The sequence below is a fragment of the Labrus bergylta genome, chromosome 6 (genome assembly GCF_963930695.1).
Source record: "Labrus bergylta chromosome 6, fLabBer1.1, whole genome shotgun sequence".
In the NCBI taxonomy this organism is placed as follows: Eukaryota; Metazoa; Chordata; class Actinopteri; order Labriformes; family Labridae; genus Labrus; species Labrus bergylta.
The window spans coordinates 2120246-2127745 of NC_089200.1; the positions used below are offsets into that span (position 1 = coordinate 2120246).

Below are 7500 nucleotides of genomic sequence, written 5' to 3' on the forward strand. Positions count from 1 at the left end.
ATTTTATTTTTGTGAGAATAATCCTGAAACTCCAGTGTGCAGATGGATGACTGACTTGAGTGACAGACATGTTCTTCTAAGCATTCTCCTCCTCACTCTCTCTTGGTTTTCACATCTCCATCTTTTCTGGCTTGGTGTGCGACCTGACCTCATTTCTCACTCCGCTGACTGACTCTCTCTCTCTCTCTCCCTTTCTCTCTTTCTCTCTCTCTCCTCTCTTTCTCCTTCATCTTCCTCACTGACTGCCTCCATCTTTCAGCTCTGCCGTCTCACCCGTCACTTCCTTCTCTCTCTAACCCACTTTCTGTGTCTCTCTTGCTCAGCAGGGTGCTTCCCCCCCTCGGCTGCTCTGTTTGCTTTTTTCTTTTATTACAAACAGAGGGAAACGCAGCAGTGCTGTCCTCGTGTGCTAAATATGACATTTGAAATTTCAGAGACGCTTCTTGATTACATGCATGTTTGCAGCGTGCAGTCGATGTGTGTGTGTGTGTGTGTGTGTGTGTGTGTTTGTCACCGTGCATTAAGCGACTCATGCATCTTCTGCTGCTGCGTCTGTGAGAGATTCAATTACGCGCTGTTTTAGGACACACACACTTTAAAGTGCTGCGGTTCATGTTACCCCCCCCCCCCCATCCTGAACACTCCCTCCATCACTTATTTTTCTCATTTAATAAAACACCACTTCACTACCCCATTACCTCTAAAACCATCTCTTCCTCATTTATCTTTCTCTCCTCCTCCCTCGCCCTCTTATCTAATCCTATACCTCCAGCCCGTCCTCGCTCTCCTCTCTGCAAAAATGTTGTTATACTTTCTCCGATTCTGCAATTTATTCTCCCCATTTGTCATTTCATTACTTGGCTTTTAAAGCACCCCCCCTCTTCTTATCTTCTCTTGTTTCCTTCTCTCACTGCTGCTGCTTTTCTTCATAATTCTCTCTCTCTCTCTCTGTTGAACCAATTGGAGACAAATGACCTGTTTGACTTGATTTAAGAGATGGAAAAAGCAGCGGCAATATCTGAACAAAAACCCCCTTTTTTTTTCTCCTCGACTTTAAATCCCGAGAAGGGCAGCACCTATTTTTCTCCCTCGCTCACATATCACTCATCGTGTGTCTCCTGAGTTGTAAATCTATCTGTAAATCCATCTTTCAAACCCCCTGATCCGTAGGTAATTCAGAGATGGAAGCTCTTGCTTTTTTCCCCTCCGCCTGACCCAGATGGATCAGGCGGTGGAACCTGACAACCTCCAGCTCACCGAGCCGGCGGCCCCTGTGCATCGTATCATCAGCCGGTGAGAACACTAAATCTCTGTAAATCCCTGAGCCGTTAAGGGGGCGACATTTCTTCAAAGGAGCAGAGCCACCGCCGCGCTGTCATTAGACCCCTGCAGCAGAGAAAGACGAGCGAGGTATTAGAGGTGAGAGAAGCTCATCATGCCCCGGCTCCTGCGCTACACAAAGGGGCCAATCGTCGTCAATTACTGGAATAAGCAAGTGAGAGACGAGAGAGAGTGTGAGAAAAAAAGAGGATGGAGGAATTTCTAAGCCCCCCCCGCGCTCGCTGCAATCACTGTCACAGAGCGAGCGCGGGGCGATAAGGAGTAGAAGTGTCAGAGCCTGATAGCTGCAGGGTGAAATTGCCTTCATTAAGCAGTCAGCGAGTGGCAGCGGAAGGAAGGATTTCTGTGTCTAAATCCCTCTAAAAACATCCAACCTTAACCGTCAAATGATGTCTCCTTCAACCTGACAACCTCTGTTCTCTCTCTAACGAGCCAAGTTCTCTCACCTGATTCTGAAGTCGTTTGGAACGCTTTTCTTCTTCTTTGTTTCAAAGTAAAAAAAAGCTCGTTTTTATGAGGTTTAAAAATAAGTTTAAAAAACATCATGTTAAAGATTTAACTGTTACAAAATACTCCTCCTCTCTTATAAATCCCTCCACGCCCTCGCCCCTCAGTACCTCAACGACCCTCCTAAACCAACGCACCTCATCCCCAAACCTCCAGTCCTCGGACGCCACACCGATGGACACGGGGCCTTCAGTAGCTTCAGTTTCAAGATGTGATATTTACGCCCCTTTGACATTTTGCCTTCAATCTGAATGTTGCTGAAGTGTACTGGGTGGACAAAGTGATCCTCTGAGGAGGTTGTAACAGAGGCGTTACAGGGGAGAGACAGGATCAGCTGAGCCAGCAAGGGAGCACAGCACAGTGTGTGTGTGTGTGTGTGTGTGTGTGTGTGTGTGTGTGAAACACAAAATGAACTCACAGGCTGGGAGTCAAATATTACGGCGTCATGGAATCGATATGAATCTACAAAAGACAAAAGAGTGATGTGTGTCACAGTCCCCGCCCCTCTGGATGATCCTCCCATCAGACATCTGAAATGCTGCATCTTATGACTCGTTCAAACAAACTTCTCAAACACCTTCTGTTCTCCACAGACTACAACCTCCCTGAACTCTTCCTCTCCAGCGCTCTCCCTTCCTTTGCTACCTGTCTCAGGTTTGTTTTGTTCTGTGATCGCTCCCTCCACCACGTAAAGCCTCCAACTCCTGATACAAAGTCTGACACCGAACGACTTTTCAAGCGATTTTCAAGTCACAGTCACATTCCCAAAGTCAGAGTAAAATCCTGAGAGTCGGCCGTTTGATGTAAGGTGGTCAAGAAACTCAATCTGAGCCGCTTTAATCAGTCAATCAATCATTATTTGTAAAGCGCCAATTCATAACAAGTGTTACCTGGAGACGCTTTACTAAAGAGCATATGGGATAAGATGCAGGAAGGATTTCTTCTTTGTGTTCCTCTCGTTCCTGTTGTCCACACTTCCTCTCCGCTGAGGTGGAGGTCGGAGCAGGTCGTGGGTGAATGAGGACGGCGGTGGTTGTGGGGACGATACAGTCCGAGGGCGTCAGGTACGTCGGGTTGTAGTAGTGCCAGATCACCTCATTTCCCGTCTTGGTGTTAAGATAAAATCAAACATGTTGATACAATTATTATGGCTTGCTTTAATCTGGTCTTATGCTAAGTGGGGTTCAGGAGCGCTGTCCAGCTGTGCTCGGCCTTGTTCTGCTCGTTAACTGAGGAAAAAAAAAAAAAGCGACTCACTCAGAATAAATATTGAAATGTTTTCTTTGCATGTCTTTAAACTCCTTCCATGCTGCAGCTCTCATGTGAAACCTCCTCCCTCCTCCTACATTTCTTATCTGCTCTCGTTCCCACTGTGAATGTTCAAACTGTGCTCAGCTCCTCCGCCGCAGGTCGCCTCGCTTCCAGCTGTGAGGAGTTATGTAAACTCTCCCCTCTCTCTCCTTTTCTCCATCTTAATAAGTTCTCTTTGTGTGTATCCCTGCAGCGCTGCACACACACACACACACACACACACACACACACACACACACACACACACACACACACACAATTTTGTCGTCTTTGGTGACTAAAAGCTCGTCTCTGAATCTCACAGCAGCAGAAGCTTTCCCAAAAAAAGAAAAGAGAACTTGGCTGCAGAAGAAAGATCAAACGCTGAAACACTGGCTCACTCCTGCAGCGCTGGCATGATGAGCCGGGGAGGGGGGGGGAGAGGGGGGGGGGATTTTGGGGACATGAAACAGCAGGCAGGCGGGCGGGCGGGGTGTGATCCAGGCGTAGGACGAGTTTGAAAGACTGTGCGTGTGTGTGTGTGTGCAGTGCTGAGTGTTAAGCCTGCGGGGGAGAGAGAGAGAGGATAGCAGAGTGATTAGGATTGTAGTTTGAATTTAGAAATTGGGAGACGGGGAACCTGGTACCCAGAGGATTTCTCCTCCGTGAAAATTAGAACAGATAACTTTTCCGAGGCGTCGACAGGAGTGCTTCCAAATTTTTGTATTCATTTTTAATCGCAGCAGCAAGAAGAGTGTTACTTACCTCCTCAAATGTCTTCAGGGAGGGAGAATGAGAAGAGAGGCTGCTGACGTGCTGCGGGGATGGTGGGCAGACATTTTTTAGGATGTGTTGAAGCCCCCACCATGCAGTTGTCCTTATTCTTAAAGAGACTCTACTCATCCTGTTAGCTCTCAGCTGGAGCTAGCATTACAAGCTTTGTGTGTGTGGGGTGTAGCAGGCAGGTCGTATCTTCTTACAAGATACTTCTCATAAGAAATGAGGAGCCGAGACAAAAACATGAATTAAATGGAAAAGAAAAATGAGGTTTGGATGTCAGTCGGGTTAGAAGTGTAAGTCAGTGGATGTGCATGTGTTGTAGGCCTCTTCCAAGCGTGCCATGGCCAAGGAAGTGCACAATGTTTGAGCACGGGTCGGAGCGCTCACACTCGTCAAACGAACTGGACTGCCTAGGATGAGTGCGCCCTAAGGGTGCTCTAACACTGGGCAATACGGACCATATCTAAGCACGCTTCACCCCTAAATACTAAATACTTCCTTTTCTATTTGCCTCTGCACTACATCACTTTAGTCTATCCATTTTACATCAGTATTCATACAGCTCTGGTTACTTCCTGTTGTTTCTTATCCATCATTGCACTACGGTCACTTTATTTATCTCATTCTTACCTTTACAGTTATATTGTTTATATTAGTTCTGTTGTTCCATTATTCACCATGCACCTTAATAACTTATCATTTAGTATTTGCCTACTTGCACATAGCTCTGTATATATTTATTTATTTCTTGTTTACTGCATATAGTTCTGTTTACATCTGTTAGTCTGATCACGATCACGATAAAGTCCAGTTCCTTTGACTATTGAGAGTGCTCCGATCTGTGCTCAAACCACGGTACACTTCCTTGATTCAACATCTAAATGTAGAATCTACAGCCAAGCTTTCAAGCATTTTGTTTTCACATGCTCAAAAAGAAGTTTGGAGGGAGGACAGAGCTGATTCAACTGTGGTCGAGTGACCTTTGTTGTTTTCTCTTTTCTCATTTTAGTAAATGATGATGATGATGTGTAAATGTGTACAAACCTAAATGTCATGAAACCTCTGGATAACCTTCAACAGATGGTATCTGATGAGCTGAGTCACTCTCCCCTCTCATATTAATCTCACTGACGTCAGCAAAGTAATCTTCATCTTGTTTGAGGGCTGACACCTCGCTGCACGCTCACTGAACTCCTCCAGGTGGATTATCAGAATAACAGAATGAACACTTCACTGTGCTGCACATTTAAAAACACAGAGTGGAAACAGAGAGAGTCTGAAGGAAGGTTAAAACTCTCTACACTCAAAATGTTCAACAACAAACAAACCTTTATTTATTTTGAATTTAAAGACGATGAACCGATAAAGAAGGTTCAGAAAGGTGATGTTGTTATGAGCGTTTTAGTTTCTAAAAAAAATTCTCCATCTGTCACTCATAGCTGTCAGGGATCTGATGGTGCTCACACACACACACACACACACACACACACACACACACACACCTTAGATTAGTAATTCCCATCTGTCCATTGCGATAGCGAGGTATTAGCGCTCAGCTAAATCTCTGAAAATCCTGGTTTATCACACTTTTGTATTCCACATTATCCTTCTCTTGACACATGCACACACACGCACATTCACACACTTGCACACAGACACACACACACACACACACACACACTTGCACACAGACACACAGACACACAGACACACACACACACACACACACACACACACACACACACACACACACACAGTCCTTTTCATTGTCTCAACACAGCTTCGGATAAGAGAAATATAGTCCGTCAGCTCTGCAGCAGACTGTGATCTGTCTGCGTCACACACACACACACACACACACACACACACACACACACACACACACACACACACACACACACACACACACACACACACACACACTCACACACATCGAGGTACCTGGACTGTGATTTAATTTCCACAGATTCACAACATTAGTTTATAAATCATCCCTGTGCTATTTAACATAGAGCATCCGGTCATTTTCAAAATAAAACACAACATACAGACTCCTGATTGTATTTTTCATCACTTTATCAACATGACGTCAAAACAGGATGAACAACAAATCATCCTCAGAGAGACAAAGAGACATGTTGTTCTCTTTATTCATCTTGGATTGATCTTGTAGTTTCCCTGTGATCTTGTAGTTCTCTTGTGATCTTGTAGTTCTCTTGTGATCTTGTAGTTCCCCTGTGATCTTGTAGTTCTCCTGTGATCTTGTAGTTTCCCTGTGATCTTGTAGTTCTCTTGTGATCTTGTAGTTCTCTTGTGATCTTGTAGTTCCCCTGTGATCTTGTAGTTCTCCTGTGATCTTGTAGTTCTCTTGTGATCTTGTAGTGCTCTTGTGATCTTGTAGTTCTCCTGTGATCTTGTAGTTCTCCTGTGATCTTGTAGTTCTCATGTGATCTTGTAGTTCTCTTGTGATCTTGTAGTTCTCTTGTGATCTTGTAGTGCTCTTGTGATCTTGTAGTTCTCCTGTGATCTTGTAGTTCTCCTGTGATCTTGTAGTTCTCATGTGATCTTGTAGTTCTCTTGTGATCTTGTAGTTCTCATGTGATCTTGTAGTTCTCCTGTGATCTTGTAGTTCTCATGTGATCTTGTAGTTTCCCTGTGATCTTGTAGTTCTCTTGTGATCTTGTAGTTCTCTTGTGATCTTGTAGTTCTCTTGTGATCTTGTAGTTTCCCTGTGATCTTGTAGTTCTCTTGTGATCTTGTAGTTCTCCTGTGATCTTGTAGTTCTCTTGTGATCTTGTAGTTCTCCTGTGATCTTGTAGTTCTCTTGTGATCTTGTAGTTCTCTTGTGATCTTGTAGTTCCCCTGTGATCTTGTAGTTCTCGTGATCTTGTAGTTTCCCTGTGATCTTGTAGTTCTCTTGTGATCTTGTAGTTCTCACATGCTCTTGTAGTTTCCCTGTGATCTTGTAGTTCTCTTGTGATCTTGTAGTTCTCTTGTGATCTTGTAGTTTCCCTGTGATCTTGTAGTTCTCTTGTGATCTTGTAGTTCTCCTGTGATCTTGTAGTTCTCATGTGATCTTGTTGTTCTCCTGTGATCTTGTGGTTCTCATGTGCTCTTGTAGTTCTCCTGTGATCTTGTAGTTCTCCTGTGATCTTGTAGTTCTCTTGTGATCTTGTAGTTCTCCTGTGATCTTGTAGTTCTCATGTGATCTTGTTGTTCTCCTGTGATCTTGTTGTTCTCATGTGATCTTGTAGTTCTCCTGTTATCTTGTAGTTCTCTTGTGATCTTGTAGTTCTCACATGATCTTGTAGTTCTCATGTGATCTTGTAGTTCTCCTGTGATCTTGTAGTTCTCTTGTGATCTTGTAGTTCCCCTGTGATCTTGTAGTTCTCATGTGATCTTGTAGTTTCCCTGTGATCTTGTAGTTCTCTTGTGATCTTGTTCTCTTGTGATCTTGTAGTTCTCATGTGATCTTGTTGTTCTCCTGTGATCTTGTAGTTCTCCTGTGATCTTGTAGTTCTCTTGTGATCTTGTAGTTCTCATGTGATCTTGTGGTTCTCATGTGATCTTGTAGTTCTCCTG

General features: G+C 44.2%; 1 protein-coding gene across 2 annotated transcripts in view; it reads left to right on the forward strand.

Annotated features, from left to right (window-relative positions):
* Positions 1 to 7500, forward strand: part of pik3r3b (phosphoinositide-3-kinase, regulatory subunit 3b (gamma)) — a 219129-nt gene that overhangs the window by 21743 nt on the left and 189886 nt on the right. The gene's annotated exons all lie outside the window — the stretch shown is intronic.